The sequence below is a fragment of the Rhinoderma darwinii genome, chromosome 4 (assembly GCF_050947455.1).
Source record: "Rhinoderma darwinii isolate aRhiDar2 chromosome 4, aRhiDar2.hap1, whole genome shotgun sequence".
Taxonomy (NCBI): domain Eukaryota; kingdom Metazoa; phylum Chordata; class Amphibia; order Anura; family Rhinodermatidae; genus Rhinoderma; species Rhinoderma darwinii.
Window position 1 is genome coordinate 321,596,495 of NC_134690.1, and position 27,993 is coordinate 321,624,487.

Consider the following 27,993-nt stretch of genomic DNA (forward strand, 5'->3'; position numbering starts at 1 on the left):
GTGATTGCGGTGCATCCGATCACTGTTCAGTGGGGCCTCTCCACTGCTGGGCTTTATTTCACAGCCCGGTGAAGAGACCTGGCTTCATAGCAGACACCAGTCGTACGTCCACTGTGCATGATTCAGCACCGGACTTAGCGATCTATATAAACAGTTAACATGACATAGGCTTTGTACTTACATAGCATCCGTGTTTATATAATGGACCACTATTTATACAATAGCACTAGTGCAGTCTATTTTATATACAGGAACTGAAGAGATAGCATCTAAATTTTCTGTACAGAGTTAAAGGGTAGGGGGCACAACAGATATACGGGGCTCCTCTTAAAACAGGCTCTTGTTATACACGGACGTATCGGTCCAGAGTGCAGAAATAGGGGACATCTGCACTCCTCGGTTACAATACATTGGATTTTAATCAACATTAATAATAAAACTTTTTTATTTGTCCTTATCTCTTTAAGTCACACACATTTTCCCCCTTTCCCTTAGTAAATTTTGACTGCTTCCCATTCCTCCTCACCCCTCTTGTAAAATATATAAAGTATGTTAAAATGTTTTTGGTTTTTTCCCTTTTCCTAGCGCTTTTTTTTGCCTCGATTTTTGTAATCGCGGCACAAATGGCGCAGTTTTGCCAGATTATATAAAAATCACGGCAAAACCGTGTGATTTGTGCCGTGATTACGAAAATTGCATTAAAAAAAGTATATAAAACATGAAAAAGTAGTGCTGTTACGCTATATTCTCACAGTGCGGTCAAATCAAGTTTTTGCCACGATTTAGCAAAAATTGTGCCAAAAAAGTGGGATTTGACTGCACTGTGTAACTAGACTAAGGCCTTATTCAGAGAGAGTAGTGTTTGGTCCATGATATACGGAGCGTGTATCGGCCGTATTTCCCAGGCCGACCACAGTTATCAATGCTGCTAGGAGTCCCTGCCTCTCAGCGGGAATACTGCCCCATACTGTAATGATGCTATCAGTGCGGGACAGGGGACAGTGTTCCCACGGGAAGGGAGGGACTCCTGTGATTATAGATAACTGTGATACTAGAAACCCAGCTCCCTGGGAAATATAGCCGATACACGGTCCCTATATCACACACCAAACATGGACGTTTGAATAAGGCCATTTACTTGTCTCCTATTTTTGATGTGAATTGCACACTGAAAATTCACTACAAATTACAATATAAGGCTATATTCAGACGAACGAGTGTGAAATCAGCCGTGAATAAGGGACATTTTTCACGCCAGATTTGCACCCGTGCAGGACCCGTTTTCACAGATCCCTCATAGACTTGAGTCTATTGAGGGATCCGTGAAAATGCACAAAAAGGGAACATGTCCTATTTTTTTACAGGCCCTTCACACGGTCCGTTAAAGCAGCGACCATGTGAATAACCCCATAGAAATAGATGCAGCCGTGTGATGGCCATTAAAAAAAACATCCTTCACACGGACGATTAACACGTTAGTCTGAATAAGCCCTAACTCATGTGTATGGGGTTTCTGCAGCATGGAATTTAGGACGTGCTGCTGATTTATAACCCCTTATCACTTTGATTCCGCCTCTTTAACACCTTAAAAGCCGCGGTCAATTGCGACCGCTGCATTTAAAGTGTTAGAATCTGGGGGGCACCACCTCAAACAAGCCATCGTGCAACCCCCCACCCCCCCGCGCGGCATGATCGGCTGTTAACAACGGATGTTATAGCAGCCTGGAGGCCTAATGAAAGCCCCCAGGTCTGCCATCTTTGTACTCTTTGGATGCCACAAAAACCCCAAAAAATGGCTGTTTTTTGCCCATTTCACCCCACAAATATTTTTTTTCTGCTTCCCAGTACATTATGCGGTACAATAAATGGTGGCATGAAAAATTACAACATGTCCCGCAAAAAAACAAGCCCTCACATGGCTCTAAAAAAATGTATAGCTTTTGGAAGGTGGGGAGAGAAAAACTAAAGTGAAAATCCAATAAATGGCTGACGAGGGAAGGGGTTAAATCTGCTGCATTCCTATTATGTTGCGGAATTGTAACGTATTTCAACCTTTAGGCCTAATTCACACGAGTGTGTCCGTTTTGTGCGTGTAAAAAACACAGCCGTGTATGGTGCGTGTCTGCATTTTTTACGCGCGTATATGTCATCTGTAAGTCATGCGTTTTTTATGTCAGCAAAAAAAACTGAAGGAGATGTTTTATTTTTTCCTCATCATTTCTTTAGCAATTGGTGCGTGAAAAACACGTTGTCCGTGTGCTGTCAATTGGTGCGTGATGTGTAAAAAAACGTACAAGAATAGAACATGTAGTGAGTTTCACGCAGCGGACACACACTGCGTGAAAAACACTGAATGTCTGAATGGCCCAATTGAATTGCATAGGTCCGTGTGACGTCCGTTGTTTTAACGCGCGTAACACGTGAATTAGGCCTTACAATGTAAATGGTTAATTTGCTGTAAATCGGCAACAAATTCTGTAACGCACACATTTAGGCCTAATTCACACGAACGTGTCCGTTTTGCGCGCGTAAAAATGCAGCATTTTGCGCTCGTTGCAGTTCCATGTGTCATCAGTGTTTGGTGCGTGTCTGTGTTATTTTCGCGCGTATGCCATCCTTATATCTCACGGTTTTGACATTTACAAAATGAAATGGAGGTGGTTTTCTTTTTCCAATCATTTCTTGAGCAACTGTTGCGCGAATTACGCACAGCACACGGATGTGCGTCCGTGTGCTGTCCGTGATTTTCATGCACCCATTGACTTCAATGGGTGTGTGATGTGCTAAAAACGCTCAAGTATAGGACATGCAGTGAGTTTCACGCAGCGGACACACGCTGCGTAGAAAACACGGAATGTCTGAATGGCCCCATTGACTTGCATAGGTCCGTGCGACGTGTGTGATTTTCACGTGCGTATCACAGGCGTGAAATATGCTCGTGTAAATAAGGCCTTAGGATTTTGGTGCACATCAAAACCGCAGGTAATTCCGCAGGTAAAATCTGCACCTACTAGTGTGGTTTGTACATTTTGATGCAGAAATAGGTGCAGGTTTTATGCTGCAGATTTAAAAAAAAAAAAATGTAAAACCAGAAATAATTCGCAAGCGGAAAGACAAGATAAATTGACATGTATTATTTTTTCAAATACGCACTGCAGGTCAATTTTTGTGCAGAAAATGCGACATGTAGATGAAATTTCTTGATCTCATTTACTTTGCTGGTACTGTATTACTCTAAAATACCCGCAACAAATTTGCACATAATAAGTATCGTGTGCATTTGGCCTAACAGAGTTTTTTTTTAACTCACCCTAAGGCCCCGTTCACACGTTAGATTTGATACGGAAGCCGATGATATGCCGATGATTCTGCATCCCATGCATATGAGTTTTCCGCAACCCAGTTCACATGCTGCGAAAATTTTTCCACGTGTATTCTTGTCCGCACCATGAAAAGAATTCCACCACAGCAGTAAGGCTGGGTTCACACGAGCATGTTACGACCGTAATGGACGGAACGTATTTCGGCCGCAAGTCCCGGACCGAACACACTGCAGGGACCCGGGCTCCTAGCATCATAGTTATGTACGATGCTAGGAGTCCCTGCCTCGCTGCAGGACAACTGTCCCGTACTGTAATCGTTTTCAGTACGGGACAGTAGTTCCACAGGGAGGCAGGGACTCCTAGCATCGTACATAACTATGATGATAGGAGCCCGGCTCCCTGCAGTGTGTTCGGTCCAGGACTTGCGAACGAAATACGTTCCGTCCATTACGGACGTAACATACTCGTGTGAACCCAGCTTTAGTAGCATGCTAATTATTTTGCATGGAAAAGCCGAGGATAAGCAACTTTGAATGACAATGGGACTTAGGCCTTGTTCACACAGTTTTTTGCAGATAGAAAAACCTGCCTCAAAATTCCTTCAGGCTTTCTTTGCCTCCCATTGATGTCACCGGGAGGTCAGAGACGGAAATGCCCAAAGAAAGGGCATGTCGCATCTTTTTCTCGCGAGTGTTTTTTCCGCTCGTGGGAAAAAAACGCCTTCGCCTCCCGTTGAAATCAATAGGAGGCGATTTCGGCTGTTTTTTTGCCGCAGTTTCCAACGCGGTTTCCACTGCAAAAAAATGCGGCAAAAAACTCTGTGTGAACAGGGCCTTATTCTCATGCAGATCTGCTACACGCTTGTGGCCCATCTGCGTCAGAAATCAAAGGGTAAGCAAAGGATTTTTGCTGTGGAAAAACACATTGAACTTTAATGGCAACTTAAGAACGGAGCATTAGTTCTCCTTACATCCTTACAAGGGCTTCCCCCTCCCTTCAGGCCCATTCACATCATGTTGTTAGCCTAAGTTTATCGTGTACGTCATGAAATCTCCTAACGTACACTGTAAACAAGGTAGACGATAATTCAAATGGCTCCATTATGTCCTTTTAGCCTCCGTCGCGCTGGTAGACGTCGGTATACCTTATTATTGAAGGATGGAATAGCGTAGTAGACTTTGCTATTCCATCCTGAGAGATTCCACACAAAAAACGTATACCGCTCCTGACATTTGTATGTGGACAATGAGGTCAGGAACTTCCCAATGCCGGAGTCCCCAGGCACAGCATCACAAGTGCTCTACCCGTGGACTTTGTCCCTGGGAAAGCTCCTGACATTACTGTCCATATATGTAAAGTGACGTCAGGGGATTTTCCCTGGCCAGAGCGTTGCCGACGCTCCAGCTGTGTACTCAAGCTTTTCAAAGCTTCGGACGTTACTTTACGTATATGGACATCAGGAACAGCGCCATAGTCTCTGGGCAGAGCGCTAATAGAAAGCTCCAGCCCTGTTCATGGACAGTGACTTCAGTTGCTTCCCCTGGGCCATTCCCCATGCGACGTATCCCACTGTATGCCATACACTCGGATACATATTGGCTAAATAGATCAAAATCCAGATCATTAACCGGTCGCTGCCTGCTCCATGATTTCCTTCACTGTAATTGACATCAGCACCAAAATCAGTTAATGCGTATAACTTACAAACGTGAGCGCCACACTTTCCTTTGCCCACCCCCTGTAATCGAGGGGGGCCCAGACATCTTGGCTGTATGGGGCCCAGAAATTCCTGATGGATGGCCCTGCTTGTACAGTGCTTTGATTATGTTTCATCGCAGCATTGTAGAGGTTAACTACTAGAATTAAAGTTTTCTCTGTATTAGAGCCACTCTCCCACCGGTAATCTAGCGGGAGTACTGGCAGTGCCAGTGAGATCATTATGATGAGCTCCACATCATGGAGCTCCAGCTGACAGTCACCAATATGTACATTTTTGTCATTGGGCAGGAACTGGTTAATCATCCAGATAAAACCTGGAAAATAAAACTTCAATTCACAATAACATCTATATAAGGCCCCATGCACACGACAGCAAAAAACCTCCGTTTTTGCGGACCGCAACTGCGGTCCGCAAAAACTGAGCCATTCACTTTCATTGAACACTGACACCTTTCCGTAGCACTACGGAAGGGTGTCAGTGCCGTGGAAATGTTCCGGGAATTATGGAACATGTCCGTTCTTTCGCATTTGCGGGCCGTGCTCCCATACTTTGTATGGGAGCACGGCTCGAAAATGCGGCTGTCAGTCAGCGGCCGGCCGTGCCCGCAATCGCGGGCCGTGACTGCGGGCACGGTCGTGTGCATGGGGCCTAACATATGTACTTAGCTAACAAACAATATTAAACAAATTTGCTATATTGTAAACTCAAAGACAATGACTAGATGAGCTGTGATAACATTTAGAGCAGAAAACACCATAGAAATTACTGATATTTTCAAATGTCATCAAGGTCACGTGAACGCAACTAGAGCTTCTTCACCTTTCTGCCTTTATTATAACAGACTGGTGCCTGCCAATTGTGACCCTCATATTATACTCTGGAGTCCTTGGTTCTCTCCATCTGCATATTTTTCGTTTTGCATTCTGTTTAGTTCCTTTTGTGAACAACATAATTGGATACATAAGGGCAGATTCAGACGAACGTTGTGTTTTTGCGCGCGCAAACAACGCGGCGTTTTGCGCGTGCAAAAACCATTTGACAGCTGCGTGTGTCATCCGTGTATGATGCGCTGCTGCCTGATTTTCGCGCAGCCGCCATCATAGAGATGAGGCTAGTCGACGCCCGTCACTGTCCAAGGTGCTGAAAGAGCTAACTGATCGGCAGTAACTCTTTCAGCACCCTCGACAGTGAATGCCGAACACAATATACAGCAACCTGTTAAAAAAAAAGAAAAAGTTCGTACTTACCGAGAACTTCCCGGCCGTTGCCTTGGTGAAGCGTCCTTGGTGACGCGCCTCTCTTGACATCAGGCCCAACCTCCCTGGATGACGCGGCAGTCCATGTGACCGCTGCAGCCTGTGCTTGGCCTGTGATTGGCTGGAGCTGTCACTTGGACTGAATTGTCATCCCGGGAGGTCAGACTGGAGGAAGAAGCCGGGAGTTATCGGTAAGTCAGAACTTAGTTTTTTTTTACAGGTTCATGTTTATTGGGATCGGTAGTCACTGTCCATGGTGCTGAAACAGTTTAACTCTTTCAGCACCCTGGACAGTGACTATCTCCTGACGTCGCGTACCGGAAATTTTTTTGCCGGGTTCGGCCAAAACGAGTTCGGCCGAACACGGTGAAGTTCGGTTCGATTGTCCGGGTTCGCTCATCTCAAAGACACTCCATTTGGATGTTTGGAAACAGAAAAGCACGTGGTGCTTTTCTGGTTACATTCATCCTTTTGACAGCTGGTGCGCTGTTTCAGTCGGTTCGCATGGAAGTGCTTCCGTGCGACCTGCGTGGTTTTCACGCACCCATTGACTTCAATGGGTGCGTGATGCGCGAAATACGCGGAGATATTGAACCTGTCGTGTTTTGTACGCAGCGAACAAACGCGCACAAATCACGCACTGTTTGAACTGCCCCATTGACTTCTATAGGGCTGTGCGTGGCGCGCGAAAAATACGCGGCCTGCACGCACAAAAATCACGCTCGTGTGAATCCCCCCTAACAGATTTGTTTCACAACAGTATTTGTATAGAAGTACATCTGGAAGCAAATTCCCGGAAGCAACACTGGCTACTGTAGGTCATTATACTTTCAATTCAATTTGAAATAAAATATAAAATAATGCATTTATTTCATTTAATTTATTTACTTGCAATGGTTGGTTAAAGATTTGTTAGAACCTTATTCAAATTGGTTTTAAAGGGAAAGATCCCACTTAGGATTAAACAGCGCCTGAAGTCTTAAAGTGTTCCTATCATTTAAACATGTGACATGTCATAGAGACATATCAAAAGGTGTGGTCTTTGAGGAGCCGAATCCTTAGACCCCCCCACCAATCATTGAAATGAAAGGGTACATGCGGTTTGCGGAGTCCATGTCCGTTTTACTCCTGTTGACTTTCCTCTATACCTGAAGAAGAAGAAGAAGAAGAAGAAGAAGAAGAAGAAGCAGAAGAGGAAGAAGAAGAAGGAGGACTGTAGACAGTATATGACTGGGGCTACATGGTGACTTTCCTTGCTCTCTGGGATTTAGCAGCATCATAATAAGATGTCATACAAAATACTAAAGTGAATACTTTAGGGTATGTACACACGGCTTATTTTCTGACGTTTTTCGGGCTGTAAACGGCCGAAAAACAGCTGGAAAATCGGAATCAGAACGCCTCCATACATCTGCCCATTGATTTAAGGCGTTCTATTCCGACGGGACGTTTTTTTTTACGCGGCTGGTTTGAAAAACGGTCACGTAAAAAAACGGCCACGAAAAAGTGCAGGTCACTTCTTGGGATGTTTTTGGAGCCGTTTTTCATAGACTCTATTGAAAATAGCTCCAGAAGCGGCCGTAAAAAACGCCATGAAAAACGCGAGTGGCTTAAAAAACGTCTGAAAATCAGGAGCTGTTTTCCCTTGAAAACAGCTCCGTATTTTCAGACGTTTTTGAGTTTGTGTGTGTACATACGCTTAGGTAAACGCACGAAAAATCGAACGCAGAATGCCGCCAAACATCTGCCCAATGATTGCAGTGGTAATAACGGCAGCGTAAAAAAATGCCCGCGAAAAAGAAGTGCTGGTCACTTCTTGGGACGTTTTTTAAGCTGTTTTTCATAGACTCTATTGAAAATAGCTCCAAAAACGGCCGTAAAAAACAGCGAAAATCACGAGTTGCTTAAAAAACGTCTGAAAATCAGGAACTGTTTTCCCTTGAAAGCAGCTCCATATTTTTCAGATGTTTTTGACTCATTGTGTGAACATACCCTCAGGGGGTTTAACAAAAAACTTCTAAAAACGTCCGAGAAAACAGCCTCTGATTTTCAGAAGTTTTTGAAGCTGAAAATTGAGGGTATGTTCACACGCAGTGTTTTCAGGCGTAATTCGGGCGTGTGTCTTACGCCTCGAATTACGCCTGAAAAAACGGCTCCATTACGCCTACAAACATCTGCCCATTGATTGCAATGGGATTTATGATGTTCTCTTCCCACCATTTGACGCGTCGCTATAGACGACACTACTACTTATGTCATATTAGGAAATAACCCTACCGATCGTTTCCTAGTGGAATTACATCTCCTCCTCACAGAGGCTAAAACAAAAAGTCTAATCACTACGGATGAATTCAAATGCCTATTTAACCCCAACCCCACTTTGGCAACTTTTTATGCTTTGCCAAAGACTCATAAGGCCTCTCGTCCTCCCCCTGGCAGGCCCATTTTATCGGGAAATGACAATCTCACACAGGGGATCAGTCTATATGTAGACGAAATCCTTTCACCCTTCGTCTCCTCCTTACCCTCCTTTCTAAGGGACACTAAGGACACTGTCACCAGGATCCAGGAGATCAATGTTACCCAAAGAACTATGCTGACAAGCATAGATGTGGAATCGTTATACACTAACATTCAGCACGATTTAGGCCTTACTGCGGTCAAATATTTTATGAGTGCCAAAGGTACTTCAAAACAAAAAAAAACAACACTGCTTACCGATGGGAGCCATGATGCCAGGAATACGGCATGTGACCACTAAGGACTCTGATTGGCTGCTACAGTCACATGCTAGGCACTTGTAAACATAGAGTGGGAGGACCACTGGAGCGCTTGAGTGCTTGATCCATGCCGTTGCTGCCAGTTTTTGCCTTAACGCCGGAGCCCTATTTTCCTAATCTGACATTAGTAAGAGTATGTGGTAATAACTTTAGAATGCATTTGCCTATCCAAGTGAATCTGAGATTGTTTTTAATGACACTTTGTACTTTAAGTTGGCGGTAAATTTTTGACATTATGCTTTATATTTATTCATTAGAAAATTCTAAAGTTAATGAAACTTTAGAAAAAATAGCAATTTTTTACATTTCAATTATTCTGCTTGTAAGACAGATGATAGTCATACCACACAAGATAGTTGTTAGTTTACATTTACCACATGTCTACTTTATGTTGGCATAATTTTTTGAACATCCATTTATTTTTCTAGGACATACAAGGCTTATCACTTTAGCAGCTATTTCTCACATTTTCAAGAAAATTTCCAAAACCTATTTTTTAGGTACCAGTTAAGCTCTGAACTGGCTTTGAGGGACCTATATAGTAGAAAAAAAACATAAATGACCATATTTTAGAAACTGCACCCTTCAATCTATTTAAAATTGCATTTAGAAACTTTCTTAGCCCTTTGTTAGCTAATTTTTATTTTTTATTTTGCAGATTTTCCATTAGTATTAATTTTTTGCGCAACAAAGCAAGGATTAACAACAAAGCAAACCTCATTATTTATTACCCTGATTCTACAGTTTTTAGAAATACCCCATATGTGGCCCTAGTGCGCCAGTTGACTCAAACACAGTCCTCAGAAATGAACGAATACCTTATGTATTTTAGGGTCTTGATATTGTTAAAATGTTTTTAGGCACCATGTCGCATTCGTTGAGCCCCTAAAGTCTTAGAGGTGATCTTATTAATATGTATAAGTATATGTGTGGTCTATACAGAGAACTAGCACATGATCTGTTCCTTCCAAGGACTCTACAAAGGACAAGGGGACACCCATTGCGTGTGGAAGAAAGAAGTTTCAGACATCAATATAGAAAGGGTTATTTACAGTTAGAAAGTTCAAGCTATGGAATGCCCTTCCCCAAGAGGTAGCGATGGCAGATACTATGTCCGCATTTAAAAGCTAGATGCTAGATGCTTATTTATTTCCGAATGGCATTGAGGGTTATAATTAATCAAGCAATGAATGACTGGTAATTTATTGAGAAAGGTTGAACCTGATGGATCTATGTCTTTTTTCAACCTACACTACCGTTCAAAAGTTTGGGGTCACCCAGACAATTTTGTGTTTTCCATGAAAACTCACACTTATATTTATCAAATGAGTTGCAAAATGACTAGAAAATATAGGATGAAATTGGCTCCAATCAAGCGCTGTCCACAGTGTATGGCATGGCGTTGCAAAATGGAGTGATAGCCTTCCTTATTCAAAATCCCTTTTACCTTGTACAAATCTCCCACTTTACCAGCACCAAAGCAACCCCAGACCATCACATTACCTCCACCATGCTTGACAGATGGCGTCAGGCACTCTTCCAACATCTTTTCAGTTGTTCTGCGTCTCACAAATGTTCTTCTGTGTGATCCAAACACCTCAAACTTTGATTCGTCTGTCCATAACACTTTTTTCCAATCTTCCTCTGTCCAATGTCTGTGTGCTTTTGCCCATATTAATCTTTTCCTTTTATTAGCCAGTCTCAGATATGGCTTTTTCTTTGCCACTCTGCCCTGAACGCCAGCATCCCGGAGTCGCCTCTTCACTGTAGATGTTGACACTGGCGTTTTGCGGGTACTATTTAATGAAGCTGCCAGTTGAGGACCTGTAAGGCGTCTATTTCTCAAACTAGAGACTCTAATGTACTTGTCTTGTTGCTCAGTTGTGCAGCGGGGCCTCCCACTTCTCTTTCTACTCTGGTTACAGCCTGTGTGTGCTGTCCTCTGAAGGGAGTAGTACACACCGTTGTAGGAATTCTTCAGTTTCTTGGCAATTTCTCGCATGGAATAGCCTTCATTTCTAAGAACAAGAATAGACTGTCGAGTTTCACATGAAAGCTCTCTTTTTCTAGCCATTTTGAGCGTTTAATCGAACCCACAAATGTAATGCTCCAGATTCTCAACTAGCTCAAGGGAAGGTCAGTTTTATAGCTCCTCTAAACAGCAAAATTGTTTACAGCGGTGCTAACATAATTGCACAAGGGTTTTCACATGTTTTCTAATCATCCATTAGCCTTCTAACACAGTTAGAAAACACAATGTACCATTAGAACACTGAGTGATGGTTGCTGGAAATGGGCCTCTATACACCTATGTAGATATTGCATTAAAAACCAGACGTTTGCAGCTAGAATAGTCACTTAGCACATTAACAATGTATAGATTGTTTTTCTGATTAATTTAATGTTATCTTCATTGAAAAAAACTGTGCTTTTCTTTCAAAAATAAGGAAATTTCTAAGTGACCCTAAACTTTTGAACGGTAGTGTATGTAACTATGTAATGAGAATTGTTAGTATGTGACGGACATCTCTCATGGTATTCATCTAGTGGGAATTTTTAGTTTGTGAAGTGGGCAGCCTTGAAGTCCCGCACTGGAGGGAGGTGGAATGACATGTCCCAATGCCAACCTACCCACCATTCCATAAAATGCAGCCCAGAGAAGAAAATTATTAAAACCTCTGCAAATTATTTTTGCTGAGGTAACTGCCTATGGGGTATATTGTACTAGGTATAGTGAGAATATATATATTTTTTAATCAAATACGTTAATCTCCAAACATCTACGTACAATATTACCCTTGAGAATATTTAGTTTATTTTTGGGTTTTACTACTATTACAATGAGCAGTGAAAAAAAGAATTTATGGCCAATATGCAAGACAAAAGGGTGGATGAAGAATTGAAAGAAAATGAAATTAAAAATCTAGAGAAGTGGGGTAAATTTTAAAAAACTGAAGATACAATCCGGGGTTTGTGTGGCACGTTTCACACATACAGTATATCTTGTGTCCTTCCTGATGCCTTGTTTTGTGCACACGTGGCATCTTTTTGGGGGCTTCTGGGTTTTTTTCAGTGGAGGGGACTTCTATGATGGAATGTTGGCAGGGAACAATGAGCTACTGCCCTCCGCTTCCTAGTCAGCAAATAACAAGGATTTTATAGATTTCCCCTATTTTTCTCATAAATTCCACAAAAGCAAATTTCAAACCTAGTGTATTAATTCCCCAATGCATCAAAATGCGCAGCTTAATTAAATAATTAGGCAAAATATGTATGCAACATTCTATGGCAAATTTCTAGTTCTTTCCATCTGTGACACTGGGAGACAGTACAGCTAAAATAGATTTTTGCATTTTGCACTTCGAGTATAATTCTCCTTCTCTTCTTATGTCATGGCATCCAATGGAACGGATTTAAACACTTTTCTCTCTGCATAACATTAAACCATAACGCTTAATGCTGAGAGAATTGTTGGGACATGGAGTAAGAACAGCAGAGTTGGCCTAAGTGGGCTACAGTTTGTTCTTGGCCAGATCACTCAGGAAAAGGCCTCAGTAATAGTTAATAGAATCGCTGGTACGGGACCCTTCCAAGTGCTTTACATCTTGTGATAAGCTTTGCCTCTGTAGCATTACAAGAGGATATAACTTTGAAACTCTAGTGTCTATTGTGATGTTCTTCCTCCTTGCTGTCCGTGCTTCCTCTGAGCCAGCACAACATTAGTACTAACAGGCATGTGCTTGACTAGTACAAGGAGAAGTGTCAGCAAATTGCCAGTTGACCAGGTTTCTTGGCAGCCAGAAGGAGGGGGAGCAGCTAGCCTGAGGTAAAGCGCATGCAGCGGGCAGGCGAGGAAATATAACACCCTGTTTAAGCTGCTGTGCAAATAAAATGACCCCAGTGAAAGTGAAGCTGCCTGAACTGCATAACCAAGTAAAAGTGAGCAACCACAGAAGGGACATAAATTTACTATTTAATGTAGCCCCTCTTCTTAAAACTCATGAGTGCTTTATGGTGTATAAATACTTTGCATGTTGCGTACCTTGTTAAGGGCTCATGCACATGGCAGAAATCCAATTGCTCTTGGACTGGCTGTACAAAAAACAAACTTTCAAGTGGCAATACATAAATCTGTGCCATCGGTTGCCATCTGTTGAGGATGTACCTATCTCTAGAGCAGGGGTCTCAAACTCGGCCGGGTAAGTGGGCCGCATATAGAAAAAATGTGAAGTGGATGGGCCGCATTACTTTCAAATTTGATACAATACAAAATTATTGTTAATCAATTCGTTATTTGAACTACTATAACACGATATTACTATAACACTATATTACTATAATAATACCGCTAGATTTAAAATTTGAGATATTTCTCCACATGCTTATTTCAGCAATCCAGTTTTCCAGTTTAAAAGTGTCGCTAAATGCAGTCCGGCGGCTCAGTTAGCAGCGTTTGGCAGACACACATGTCAAGATTGGGCAGCCCCTTTTTAGATGGTGCCGCAGTGCCCTCGGTGGATGCTGCCGCAGTGCCATCTGTGGATGCTGCCGCAGTGCCGTCTGTGGATGCTGCCGCAGTGCCCTCTGTGGATGCTGCCACAGTGCTCTCTGTAGATGCTGCCATAGTGCCCTCTGTAGATGCTGCCACAGAGTCCTCTGTAGATAATGCCACAGTGCCCTCTGTAGATAATGCAACACACCCCTAAATAATGCCACAGTGTCCTCTGTACATGCTGCCACAGTGCCCTCTGTAGATGCTGCCACAGTGCCCTCTGTAGATGCTGCCACAGTGCCCTCTGTAGATGGTGCCACAGTGCCCTCTGTAGATGGTGCCACAGTGCCCTCTGTAGATGCTGCCACAATGCCCTCTGTAGATGCTGCCACAGTGCCCTCTGTAGATGCTGCCACAGTGCCCTCCGTAGATGCTGCCACAGTGCCCTCCGTAGATAATGCCACAGTGCCCTCCGTAGATGCTGCCACAGTGCCCTCCGTAAATGCTGCCACAGTGCCCTTCGCAGATGCTGCCATAGTGCCCACCGCAGATGCTGCCACAATGATGTCAGGGGCAACCCCAGAGCTGGAGTCCCGGGCAGAGAGCTAGTAGGCTCTTCCTGGGACTCCAGCTGTGCTCCTGACATCACTGGGACTCCTGCTCTGGGGAAGCCCCTGACATCATTGTCGATGTATGGACAGCAATGTCAGAGGCTTCCCCAGAGTCCCAGAGCAGAGCCTATACTAGCGCTCTGCCCGGGGCTCTGGGGAATGCCAGACATCGTGTGTCCAAACATGGACACCGATGTCAGGGAATTCCACAGAGTCCTAGAGCAGATACTAGCATTCTGCCCGGATCTCCGCCCCGGGGGAAGACCCTGACACACTGTCCATATATGGACAGTGATGTCAGGGAATTCCACAAAGTCCCGGAGCAGAGCCTGTACTAGCGCTCTGCCCTGGACTCCGGCTCTGGGGAAGCCCCAGACATCATGTGTCCAAACATGGACAACGATGTCAGGGAATTCGACAGAGTCCCGGAGCAGAGCCGATACTAGCGCTCTGCCCTGGACTCCGCTCTGGGGAAGCCCCAGACATCGCTGTTCATAAATGGACAGCGATGTCAGGGAATTCCAGAGTCTCGGAGCAGAGCCTATACTAGCGGCTCTGTGTCCCGCTTGAGACCCCTGCTCCAGAGGCTAGGTTGTTGATTGTTAACCCCTTAACGCACCAGGACGCACCAGTACGTCCTGCATTGAAGTGCTTTAAGGCATCGGGACGTACCGGTGCGTCCTGGCTAAAAACTCACCCTGTCAAAGGACAAGGTGACAGAACTGTGGCGTCAACTGTTTATGACAGTTGACCGACACAGTAAGACGGCAGGGGACCATTCACAGCGGTCTCCTGCCGGCGATCGCTGTGATTGGTCAGTCAAAGCAGATTGACCAATCACAGCTCCATGACGTGTGTATGTGATGGCGCTGGCTCAGAAGCTGAGCCAGCGCTATCACCTCCTGTAATTAGCTGTCCGACGCCCCTCTGCAACAGCCAGGACCGGAGCTAGGCTCCGATCCGTCCGATTAACCCCTTTGATGCATCGATTAATGCGATCGATGCATTGAAGTGTCTTGTAGCCTGTCGGCAACCACGAGGGTTGCCACGGGCGCGGGTGTCAGCTGTTTGTCACAGCTGACATCGTGCCCTAACGGCCAGTACCGGAGCTAGGCTCCGATCCGGCCAATTAACCCCTTAGATGCAGCTTTGGCTGCATCCAAGTGATTAGATCGTACCCTATGGTTGCTAATGACAACCATCGGCACCCGCGGGTGTTCCGATGGTTGCTATGCAACCGTAGCCTAACAATCGCTTCCTAGTACGGAAGCCTATTAGGCCCCGCCGGGAGGCAAAGCCTAATAGGCTTGCTGTCAGTGAATAGCTGACAGCTCTAATACACTGTACTATGTAGGTAGTTCAGTGTATTAGAATAGCGATCAGGGCTTCATGCCTTCAAGTTCCTATAATATGCTTTTTAATATAGGAAAAAACATAACAAAAGTACACATATGTGGTATCCCCGCGTCCGTAACGACCCAAACTATAAAAATATCATGCTATTTTACCCATACGGTGAACACCGTAAAAAAATGAAATAAAAAACTATTCCAGAATCGCTGTTTGTTAGTCGCTACCCCTCGCAATACAGAATAAAAAAAGGGATCTAAAAGTTGCATGTACCCCAAAGTTATACCATTAAAAACTGCAGCCCGTCCCGCAAAAAACAAGCCCTCCCACCGCTTTTTTGACGGAAAAATTAAAACGTTATCGCTCTCAGAATATGGTGACACCAAAAATTCATTATTTGAAACAAAAGTGATTTTATCGTGCAGACGCTGCAAAACATAAGAGAAACTATATACATATGGTATCGCCGTAATCGTACCGACCCGCAGAATAAACTAAAATTGTCATTCATAGCGCATGGCGAACGCCGTAAAAAAATAAAAATAAAAAACATCAGAATTGCAGGTTTTTGGTCACCTTGCTTGCCAAAAAAATTAAATACAAAGTGATCAAAAAATCGCATGTACCCCAAAATGGTACCAATGAAATCTACAGATTGTACCGCAACAAATAAGCCCTCACCCAGCTCCGGTGGAGAAAAAAATAAAGAAGTTTTGGCTCTCAGAATATGGCGATGCAAAATGTGCAGAGTGTCCAAAAGCGGATAAGATTGGGCGCCATTTATCAGTGCGACAGCGACCACATGTCTGCGGATTATTATTTATTTAGCCAATTATTATACCCTCTTATTATACCCTGATGTTCTCCGCACAGATTACATATGCCCCCACATCATAAACTGAAATACCAGTAATACTCCAAACAGAACAACTTGCGAGCAAAATCCACGCTCCAAAAGCCAAATGGCGCTCCCTCCCTTCTGAGCCCTACAGTGTACCCAAGCAGCAGAGTACGTCCACATATATGGCATCGCCGTACCCGGGAGAACCCGCTTAACAGTTTGAGGTATTTGTGTTCAGTGGCACGAACTGGGCACAAAATATTGTGCACTAAAATGGCACATACCTGTGGAAATTTCCAATTTTCACTTTGCACCATCCACTGAGCATTCATTTCTAATAGAAAAAAAACCTGTGTGGTCAAAATGCCTTCAGGGGTGCAGTTTCCAAAATGGGGGTCACTACTTGGGGGTTTGTTTTACTATTTGACCCCTGAGCTCTGCCATTGTGGGCTAATGCTGCGAAAATCACCAAAATAGGCCTCACATGCGCCTTTCACTCCTAAACCCTGTCATATGTCCAGGCAAATGATAAATGCCTCGAGGGGTGTAGTTTACCAAATGGGGTCACTTCTCATTGTTTTACACTCTACTCTGGTACCTAAGGGAGCTCTGCAAATGCGACATGGCGCCTGTACACCAGTCCAGCAAAATCTGCGCTCTAAAAGCCCAATGACACTCCTTCCATTTTGAGCTCTGCCATGTGCCCAAACAGCAGTTTAGGGCCACACATGGGGTATTGCTGTACTCGGGAGAAATTGGGTAACAAATTATGTGCAAATGGGTGGGAAAAAAAATGGGTGCAAAACTACATATTTTTGGGGAAAAAAATAATTTTTCATTTTCATTGCCTCATTCTAATACAATCTATGAAACACCTGTGGGATCAAAATACTCAGTGCACCCCTAGATGATTACCCTGAGGGGTAAAGTTTCCAAAATGGAGTCACTTCTCAGGGGTTTCCACTGTACGGGTACCTCAGGGGCTCTGCAAATGCGACATGGCGCCCAAAAAACAATCAACCAAAATCTACATGCCAAGTAGCACTCCTGCCATTCTGAGCCCTGCGGTGTATGCAAGCAGCAGTTTATGACCACATATGGAGTATTGACAGACTCGGGAGAAATTGCTTTACAATTTTTGGGGCGCTTTTTCTCCTTTATTCCTGGTGAAAATGAAAAAAATTCAACATTTTAGTGGAAAGAATGTAGATTTTCATTTTCACTGCATAATCCCAATAATTCAGCAAAAAAACTGAGGGGGTCAAAATGCTCACTATACCGCTAGATAAATTCCACGAGGGGTATAGTTTCACAAATGGGGTCACTTTTGCCAGGTTTGCATTATTTTGGCCCCTCAGTGGCTTTGCAAATGTGACATGGGGCCGCAAACCATTCCAGCAAAACTTAAGCTCCAAAAGTCAAATGGTGCTCCGTCCTTTCTAACTTCCGCCATGTGTCCAAACAGCAGTTTATTACCACATATGGGGTATTGCTGTGCTCAGAAGAGTTTGCTTTACAAATATTGTGTTTTTTTCTCCTTTATCTATTGTAAAAATGAAAAAATCAGAGCTAAAACTACATTTTATTAGAAAAAAATTTGATTTTCAATTTCACGGCATAATTCCCATAAATTCAGTAAAAACCGTGTAGGGTCAAAATGCTAACTATACCTCTAGAAAAATTCCTTGAGGGGTGTAGTTTCCAAAATGGGGTCACTTTTGGGGAGTTTCCACTGTTATGGTCCCTCCAGGGCTTTGCAAACCCGACAGGGCCCCGAAAACCAAACCAGCAAAATCTGCGCTCCAAATGGCCCTCGTTCCCTTCTGAGCCCTGTTGTGGGTCCAAACAGCAGTTTATTACCACATATGGGGTATTGCCGTAATCGGGAGACATTGCTTTACAAATGTTGGGGTGCTTTTTCTCCTTTATTCCTTGTAAAAACTAAAACATTGTATGTTTTTTCAGAAAAAAAGTAGATTTTTATTTTCACAGACCAGTTCCCTTAAATTTATCAAAAAACCTGTGGGCTAAAAATGCTAACTATACCTCTTGAAAAATTTCTTGAGGGGTGTCGTTTCCAAAATGGGGTCACTTTTGGGGAGTTTCCACTGTTATGGTCCCTCCAGGGCTTTGCAAACACGACATGGCACCGAAAACCAATCCAGCAAAATCTGCGCTCCAAAATCCAAATGGCCCTCCCTCCCTTCTGAGCCCTGCCGTGGGTCCAAACAGCAGTTTATTACCACATATGGGGTATTGCCGTAATCGGGAGACATTGCTTTACAAATGTTGGGGGGGCTTTTTCTCCTTTAATCCTTGTAAAAACTAAAACATCGTATGTTTTTTCAGAAACAAAAGTAGATTTTTATTTTCACAGACCAGTTCCCTTAAATTTAGCAAAAAACCTGTGGGCTAAAAATGCTAACTATACCTCTTAAAAAATTCCTTGAGGGGTGTAGTTTCCAAAATGGGGTCACTTTTGGGGGGTTTCCACTGTTTTGGCACCACAAGACCTCCTCAAACCTGACATGGTGCCTAAAATATATTTCTAAAAAAAAGGAGGCCCCAAAATCCACCAGGTGCTCCTTTGCTTCTGAGGCCAGTGCTTCAGTCCATTACCACACTAGGGCCACATGTAGGATATTTATAAAAATTGCAGAATCTGGGCAATAAATATTGAGTTGCATTTCTCTGGTAAAACCTTCTGTGTTACAGAAAAAATGTATTACAAATGAATTTCGTAAAAAAACATTGAAATTTGTAAATTTCACCTCTACATTGCTTTATTTCCTGTGAAATGCCTAAAGAGTTAAAATAATTTCTGAATGCTGTTTTGAATACTTTGAGGGGTGCAGTTTTTAAAATGGGGTGTTTTATTGGGGGTTTCTAATATATAAGGCCCTCAAAGACACTTCAGAACTGAACTGGTCCCTGAAAAAATAGCCTTTTGAAATTTTCTTGAAAATGCAAAAAACGATGCAAACATAAAGTAGACCTATGGGAAATATAAACTAGTAAGTATTTTGTGTGGTATTACGATGTGTTTTACAAGAAGATACATTACAATTTAGAAAAATGCAGATTTTTGCAAATTTTCTCAAAATTTTGGTGTTTTTGACAAATAAATATTGAATTTAACGACAAAATTTTTTCAGTATCATAAAGTACAACATGTCACGAGAAAACAATCTCAGAATCGCTTGGATAGGCAAAAGCATTCTGGATTTATTACCACATAAAGTGACACTTGTCAGATTTGCAAAAATCGGCTGTGTCCACAAGGCCAAAACAGGCTTAGACACTAATGGGTTAATTGTTGTTGTTGTTGTTGTTGTTGTTGTTGTTGGTTGTTGTTTTCCAAGACATTGGTGGTTTCTGCCATTTGTTTATTTGCAGGTTCCCTAACTCATTCATGCTTCTTGTCCAAAAGAGGAGGAGAAGGCGAGTGATAAAGCTTTGGAAGGGAAGGTGGAGCTCCTCAAGGACAGTGTCGTTCAAGGTACAATGATCCTTATAATCTAGTACCACAGGACCCAGCAATCCGCCTGTTCTCTGGTTATAGTCATCACAACAGAGTGAGAAGTGGTCGTGGATCTGTATTGTAGCAGTGTAGCGATGTGTGCCGGCAGCCTTCTACTGCGATCCCTAGAAGGACAACTTATTACCACAGGGATAAAATTTGATGCAGAAAAAAACAGGATACAATGTATCATTTTTCAACTATACAGCTCAATTACAAGGCTATGGGGATATACAATAAATATAGTAACTATTTAAACTGATCTAAACTAAGAGGGAACCCGTTTTTTTATAAACTTGGTTCTAAACAAATGGACCCTAGGGAATTATTTACTCTAGATTCCCTCCAGCCTAACTATGTGAATTGGAGAAGAAGCATATATGTCCTTTATATAGCGACTAATTAAACAATCGTTAATTTACAAATGTTAATTTCTAAACGCATAATACTTTGTATCAAAATGTGATAAACATACAAATGGGAGTGATTGCACTGATTAATTATCGTGTTGGAGTAAAACACTAGCATATATGTTCAACAGCACTTGTTCATGATGTTGGAAGATGCATATTTCCTCTGTTTTTTTCCCCTCCCCCTTTTTTTCCACGTATGTTCAAATGGAATGTAACTGTTCCTACCGGGTTTCCCAGTTCTTTTACGATATAAGAAGGGTGTACCTTCTAAATTCAAACATTATACTGACCTGATGAAGGGACCGGTACGGTCTTGAAACGCATAGTCCACACGAATAAAGATTTACTTCTACTCATTGCATCAGTTCCTATTTTGCCTGGCAGTGTCACCCAATAACTGCATGAACTTTACCTGTTTTTTTTTGCATCAAAGCTTTGGAAGAACACCCTGAATCCATGTCTATCTTGTCTACACTTAATGTATACTTAAAGGCTGCCAGAATGGTTAAGATCGGATAAAAGCACACATCTCCATGGAACACCGATAACAAAGCATTATAGTTAAAATTCTGCAGCAAATAAATTCACGTATGATTGATATGGCGTACTGTGTTCTAATAACACTCTAAGGGATTAATCTCTGCCTTAGTTAGTCCTGTCTAGTTTAGCTTGTCTTAGTAAGTCCTTTCAAAGTCCCCAACAATCACATTTTCATCACATATCTAATTGACATGCCATAACAGTTAAAAACTCAGTTAAAGATTTTTGTCATATAAATTAAATATGATATTTCTCTGTTAGATCGCACAAAACATAAAAATGTTTCAATTGGAATAGTTTAAAAAGAATGTTCTTGTGTCTATATATTCTATATTCTTGTTATGATGCCCGCTAGAGTTCTTTTAATTTCCTTATAGAACGTCGACCTAATGTGTTAAGTGCTGGTAAATAGCTGCTTCTAGTGCGTCAATTCTTATTGGCTAGCCTGCACAGTAGCAGGAATGCCGCCTGGTTACAAGAGGATAAGGGAGATGGATCTGAGCTACTGTGAATGTGTGGCCATCGACTTTAAACATGGATGTTCTAAGAAGGAATCAAAGGGACACCAGCAATATCTAGACACAGGAAAAAAAATCTGTACCATTTCTGCATTAAAAAAAATCCTCAATAATAACTAATTTATTATTTTATCATCATTTTGCCATGATCTGTTGTTGAAGCTTAATTAAAGAAGTAGTACAATTGAAAAAATAAAGACTATTAAAAATAAATAATAACAAAGAAGCAGCTCTAGGAAATGTTCCTAGAGTTGGTTTTATGGAACACACTCTTTCTTGCCACCCGTGCACCCTGCCTACACTAAAATATAGACTAAGGCTGAATGCACACGTTGCGTATTACGTGCATATTTGCCGCTCGTATTTTCATGCGACAAAAGCGCAGCGTAATACAGTACCAGCAAAGTAAATGAGATTTCAAGAAATCTCATCTACACAGTGCAGATTTTTTTTCTGCATGTAAATTGACCTGTGGTGCGTATTTAAAAATCTGCAGCATGTCAATTTATCCTGCGTTTCCCCTTGCGAATTGTATCTGACTAGTTTTAAAGAAAAACGCACCAAAACAAGCAGCATAAAACTGAACCTATTTCCGCATCAATATGTAAATACCGCACCTAAAAACGTATCAAAACGCAACATTATGTGCGGTTTTAGCTGCGGAATTACGTGCGTACACCTGAGGTTTTGGTTTTCCACATCAACTTACGCAACGTGTGCATGTAGCCTTAGAGTGGCTCTTTGCTGCTCTTGAAGTCACATCCATTTTTTATGCACTCTATGGCGATATTTTTTGGGAACCTTTTAGTTGTGTTATCTGAGCACTGTATGGCCATATATTTTGGGGTAGTTTCTTTGTACAATATAATGTTTATCAATAATTTACAGTTGTTACAGAATATTAACACATACTAGAGACTGCCCTCTGACGTTACAAGCATTTTTCAATAGGTTTAGAAACAATTAATATTGGATGGACAAACATTGAGTATCTTTACATAAAAAAATATTTTCCATTCATTGATCAAAATTCGCAAGCTAGGTTTTCCACCTCACTAGCACCTCATAGTGGCATTTATGGGCACTCTTAACAAGAACATATTTACATGGTTCAATTATTTTTTCAAGGTTGGTGGTTAGGACTCAAAGGGGCACAAGACAAATACTATATCTATGGTAGTGATACATCTAATATTTGTAAAAAAAAAAAAAAGCAAAACAATATGATTCATGCTCATCCAACAGGAATCATTCTGAAAAGAATTCTCCAAATGTCCAAAAACATAGCATTCTACGAATAGCTGCTACGAAGGTGGCAGCTCTAGATCTTCATTTTGTGAATATGTGGATGTTGGTAAAACCTATAAATATATGAAGACTAACCAGATTTTTCAAATCAGGTCTTGCATTAGTTGCAATGCCCAATTTGTTACTTATGTTATTTATAATTTTTTTGTACTATATGCACTGTAAGGTATATTGGATGTACTAACCATTCCCTAATAACAAGAGTCCTGTGGGCCCCAGACCCTACCTGTTGCTCGGATGTGCAGGCCCAAGTGGCATTGCTAGTCAAGACAAGATAGCTATAAGACCATTTTCTACACCTCTAAATTATATATTCATAAAGTTACTAAATAATACCACTATCCACTATACAAGGACAAATTTTGCCGTACTGTTACTGAACAAAACCTAGTATACCAAGGCCAATATTACCAATGATACAACTATAGAACGGACAAACAATACCGCTACACCATGACCACATATTACCACCACATAGTGACTGAATAATACCACCATACTGTTACTAAATAAAAAAACACTAAACAAATACCAATATTACAACTATACAATGACCATATAGTGGCAGATACCAGTTCTAAACATGCGTTCTGCAGACCATATAAGTGTGCACAGTACAGTTAAATCCAAAGACACAGAAAACATCTCAGATTTGTTTACTTTCCCTTTTCTTTTTCATTTAACCCAAATTGGCATGTCGACTACTACCGACCATGAATTGTCTGTGCAGAATTTTCAGAACAGTCCTCTTTGGCTCCTTGATTTTATAGTACCCTACCCACCTATTCCCAACCCTCTACACACCATAGCCATCGCCACTCATAGTGCTCCAGATGGTAATAATACCCATCTTCGTGCTCCACACAGTAATAGTACCCCTTTTTTGTGCTCCACACAGTAACAGTGTCCCCCAAAAAGTAATAGTGCCTCCTTTAGGCGCCTGAACAGTAAAAGTTCCCACACACAGTAGTAATGTGCCTCTGTGTGCACTCGCACAGTAGTACAGAGGCGTAGCTAGGTTCTCCCGCACCGGTAGCAAAGATTCAGTTTGGTGCTCACCCCAACTTCTTTCCCGACATCTCCTTCCTCCTCGCCATGTTTGCTTATGCTACCAATCAATGTGGTGTAATTTTTTTTTCACATTTTTTTTATGTAACAAGAGCATAAAACCATTTGTAAATTTTACAAGCAATATAGTTATATAAGGTAGTTAACATAACAATAAATGAAAAGAAAATTAATTAAAGAGGCCAGTGTGCTTGACTAAAACACATTGTATAACTGATATGATATTGTGATATAATAAACAGCCTACTCTTGTAGCTAGTGCCACACAGTCCCCTGTAGATAGTGCCTCACCCCACCCCTTGTAGATGCTGCCACACAGCCCCCCTTGTAGATAGTGCCATGCAGCCCCCCTGTACATATTACCACACTCCCCCCTTGTAGATAGTGCCAAACACTCCCCTGTAGATAGTGCCACACCCCTTTGTAGATAAAGCTACACAGCCCCCCCTTATAGATAGTGAACCCCCCCCCCTGTAGATAGTGCCAAACACAATCCGTGGTAGATAAAGCCACAAAGCCACCCCTTGTAGATAGTGCCACACCCACTTGTAGATAGTGCCACAGAGTCTCCTTTGTAGATAGCAACACACAGCACCCAAACAAATAAAAAAAATTGTACTCACCTAGCCTCCTCAGCAGCCAATGAGATAGGATGCTTGTGTAGGCTGGCTTGATCCATTGATGTCATCACACTGGCCTGCACAGGGATCCTGTCTCAGCTCCTTAGTGAATGGCAGAACAGGGAGCTAGCTCCTTGCTCCACCTAAGTATTCATTTGTATCTGTGTCCGGACCATAATTGTATCACATTATGGGCCAGGTGGCACGGGCCCTCTCAACAGCCGCTATGGCTGCTATATCGATAGTTCCGCCATTGGCGGCACCTGGTCAGAAGCGGCACTGCGGTGCGCTCCTCCTTCCACCCCTCCTAGTTGTGCCCGGGGCACATGCCCTACCGTCTCCCCCCCCCCAGCTACGCCCCTGAGTAGTAGTCCTCCTTTGTGCCCTCATATAGTATTAACTAACAAACAAATGCCTTGAAGGCAAAGAATAGCCTTATTTCCCAGCTGCCATTAAGAATATTTTGTAATCTTTATTGTGCTATATTTAGCAAAAGGACCAACAGACAAAAGAAACATAAAGAGTTAAAATTTCCAATGCTTGGAGCGGGCCAACAGACTTGAGTAATTATTGCAGAGTGCACGCGTATACGACGCCTATCAAACAAGACGTGCAACCTAAACACAGAGACCAATGGTGTTAGCAACAGTCACCTAGATAGATTAGTATTGTGCCCTAATGTCCAAGCATGTATTAAAATTGTTTGAGTAGCCCCCCCGACATGTTTCGCCACTGATGTAGCGTCCTCAGGGGTTATCAGGGCTAATGACGGCACGCCAGAAAGTTCTCTCTGTTATGGGAAACTCCGATGACGTAGTAGAAGGTATGCCTCTGCTCTGTACCAATCGAATTGGGACCAGGCAGAGCCCGTCCCCCCTCACTAGAGCGACAGATGAATCCATCAATGAGGTGGCAAGGAGGTCAGCCACCTGAAAATGAGAATGCGCGCATGCGCATTGTGTGTTTTTCAGCACATAGAAAAATAGCCCAGGTCACAGGAGTCCACAATAAGGTAAGTAATATGCCTGTGCAGAGACTTAGTTTAAGATAGGACAATCGTATCAGTATTCAAACAATGGATGCTGGCGCAGAGCTTGCGATGGCAAATAGAAAATAAATGGATGCACGGTCTCATAAAAATCAGGGGTAAGGAGGATGATGTGCCTATACAGAGACGTTTGTACAATAAGTACAATACTAAATCTGAACTATAAGAGAAGAATGTAATAATATATGGTGAAACATATGTGAATACAGAGAAAATAAATATAAATACAAGACGTACTGTTGTGTATATAGGAGGGCTTAATGATTTTTTTTAACCAGCCAAACCTCATATTAAGGTTTTGATATATAAATAAATAAATAAATAATGTGCTAGTTAGGGTTGAAAACCCTATCTGTGTGACCTCAATGTCAAGTCACAAAGAGAAGAAGGGGGGGGGAGTTACTAAAATCGGAACCTAAACTCCACATGAATTATGATAAGTACCAAAAGGATCTAGATAGTAATATATTAATATGTCCATTTGACCTAAGAGGTAGAAAGGGAGATTACCTGCATGATCTCATATCCTCTTGATACAGAATATTATTAGGAATAGAAGGGAATAGGGAAAGAGAGAATAATTAGGGCCGTCACATATGTATGATTATGTCTGCAGACCTAACTGGTCATAATATTTGTAATAAGAATAAGATTAGGCTATGAACCAGTCTAAGCATAGTGTAAAGGCTGATTAATATAGTAATAACTATTGGTTATTTTTCTTAAAGAAAAGCCGCAAAAGTAAACCCCTCGTTCAACCCGAGGGGCTCAGAGAGTATAGACGATGGATCCATCGTGCTTCCTCCTGTAACAGTTTACGGTCTAGATCTCCAGCCCTGGGGCCCAGTTTGACTTGGGCAACCCCCCAAAACTGGAGTAGCTTAGTGTTACCTCCGTGTACCTGGTGCATATGTCTGGACAAAGTAGTGTCTTCTTTATGATTGATAGTGCTAAGGTGCTTGGAGATTCTCCTCCTTAACTCTTGTATGGTCTTACCCACGTACAATTTAGGACAGGGGCATTTAGCTATATATATCACCCCACTACTGTGACAGTTAATAAATTGCTTAATGACGTAAGATTTACCGTCAGGTGGATTAGTGAAATTTTTTTGTCACAGGCATAAGGGGACAAAAAGAAAAACGGCCACATGGATGAGAACCCCTGACTGATTTTAACCAAGTCTGTTGTGGAAGATTTTGTGTAGAATAGTGACCGTGTACCAAAAGGTCACGTAAATTTTTTCTTCTACGATATGTGACACTTGGGCCCGCTGAAATCTTTAAAGGAACAGTGTCATCAGAAATTATTTTTTTATATGTTAAAGATGTTAGTGCTTTATTAAAAACTTTTATATTTATTTGTGTGTTTGTGTTTTACTTTTTCTTATTTTTACACTTTTTCTTCCCTATGGGGGCTGCCATTTTTTGTTCCATTTCTGTGTGTGTCGATTAACGACACATACAGACATGGAATACGGCAGCCACAGTCCCATAGGGACTGCGAACGGCTCCCGTCCCATTGACTGCAGTGTACGGCGTCTGTGTGGGAACTGCGCATGCGCCGCTCCCACACAGTCCTATTCTAAATTGGCGCCGTCCGGCGCCATTTTCCTGTGGACCGGAAGTCGCGGCCGGACAGTAATATTACTACTTCCGGTCGCGGCTTCCGGATTTCTGCACTTGCACCAGCGGCAGCAAACGGAGCGGACGGGCCGGAGGGAGCCGCGGCGGCAGGAGCAGGTAAGAGATCTCAATGTATGTTCGTGTTTGTGTGTGTTTACTACTGTATGTAAACCTACTACGCTGTGTGTTAGCTCAAAAAATGGCGACACACAGTGTAGGAGGTTACACCGTTCAAACCCCTCGTTTATCCCGGCACTAGCCAGGATAAAGGAGGGGGGGATGCTGAGAGCTCACTAGAGCGAGGGCTTTTAATCCAATGTTGCAATGCTGCAATTTTGGGAACAGCTCCATCTAGTGACCAAAAATGGGTAGTATTATAAATTAGAAATAATTTATAATATTTCCTGGACTCGTGCAAAAAAATAAAAAAAATTTGAACAATGTTTAACCACCCACACACTAAATGTTTAATTTTTTTAAAAAAAACATGTTTTTCTGGCAACACATTCCCTTTAAGATCTGGATCGGCGATAAGTATTGACCAATGCCTATCTAGAATGTCAATAACCTGAGAGGAACAGACGTCATAAGTACCGATGCAGCGAATGGTACTGGATGATTCAGCCTTGGCTCTGGCATAGGCCCTATGTAACCATCACACTCTATCTGGAATGATTGTTCATCAGAGCAATTTCTCTTTGCTCTGAGATACTGACCTATTGGTATACCCTTTTTAAGGGCTGGTGGATGGTGACTTTGCCAGTGTAAGAAACTATTCGTGGCTGTGGCTTTCCGAAATATATCAGTGTGGACACTGCCGCCATATAGTATTAGGTGCATCCTTATAGTAGTTATGTGCCCCATACAGTAGTTATGTCCCCCCATATAGTAGTCAGGTGCCCTTATATAATAGTTAGACCCCTATATAGTAGTTAAGTGCCCCCATATAGTAGTTAGGCC

General features: G+C 42.4%; 1 long non-coding RNA gene across 1 annotated transcript in view; it reads left to right on the forward strand.

Moving 5' to 3' along the window:
- Positions 1-27,993, forward strand: part of LOC142761229 (uncharacterized) — a 64,736-nt gene that overhangs the window by 8,659 nt on the left and 28,084 nt on the right. Inside the window, exon 2 of the long non-coding RNA XR_012883568.1 lies at positions 19,770-19,872. This is a non-coding gene — a long non-coding RNA (uncharacterized LOC142761229). The remainder of the gene's footprint in view (positions 1-19,769; positions 19,873-27,993) is intronic.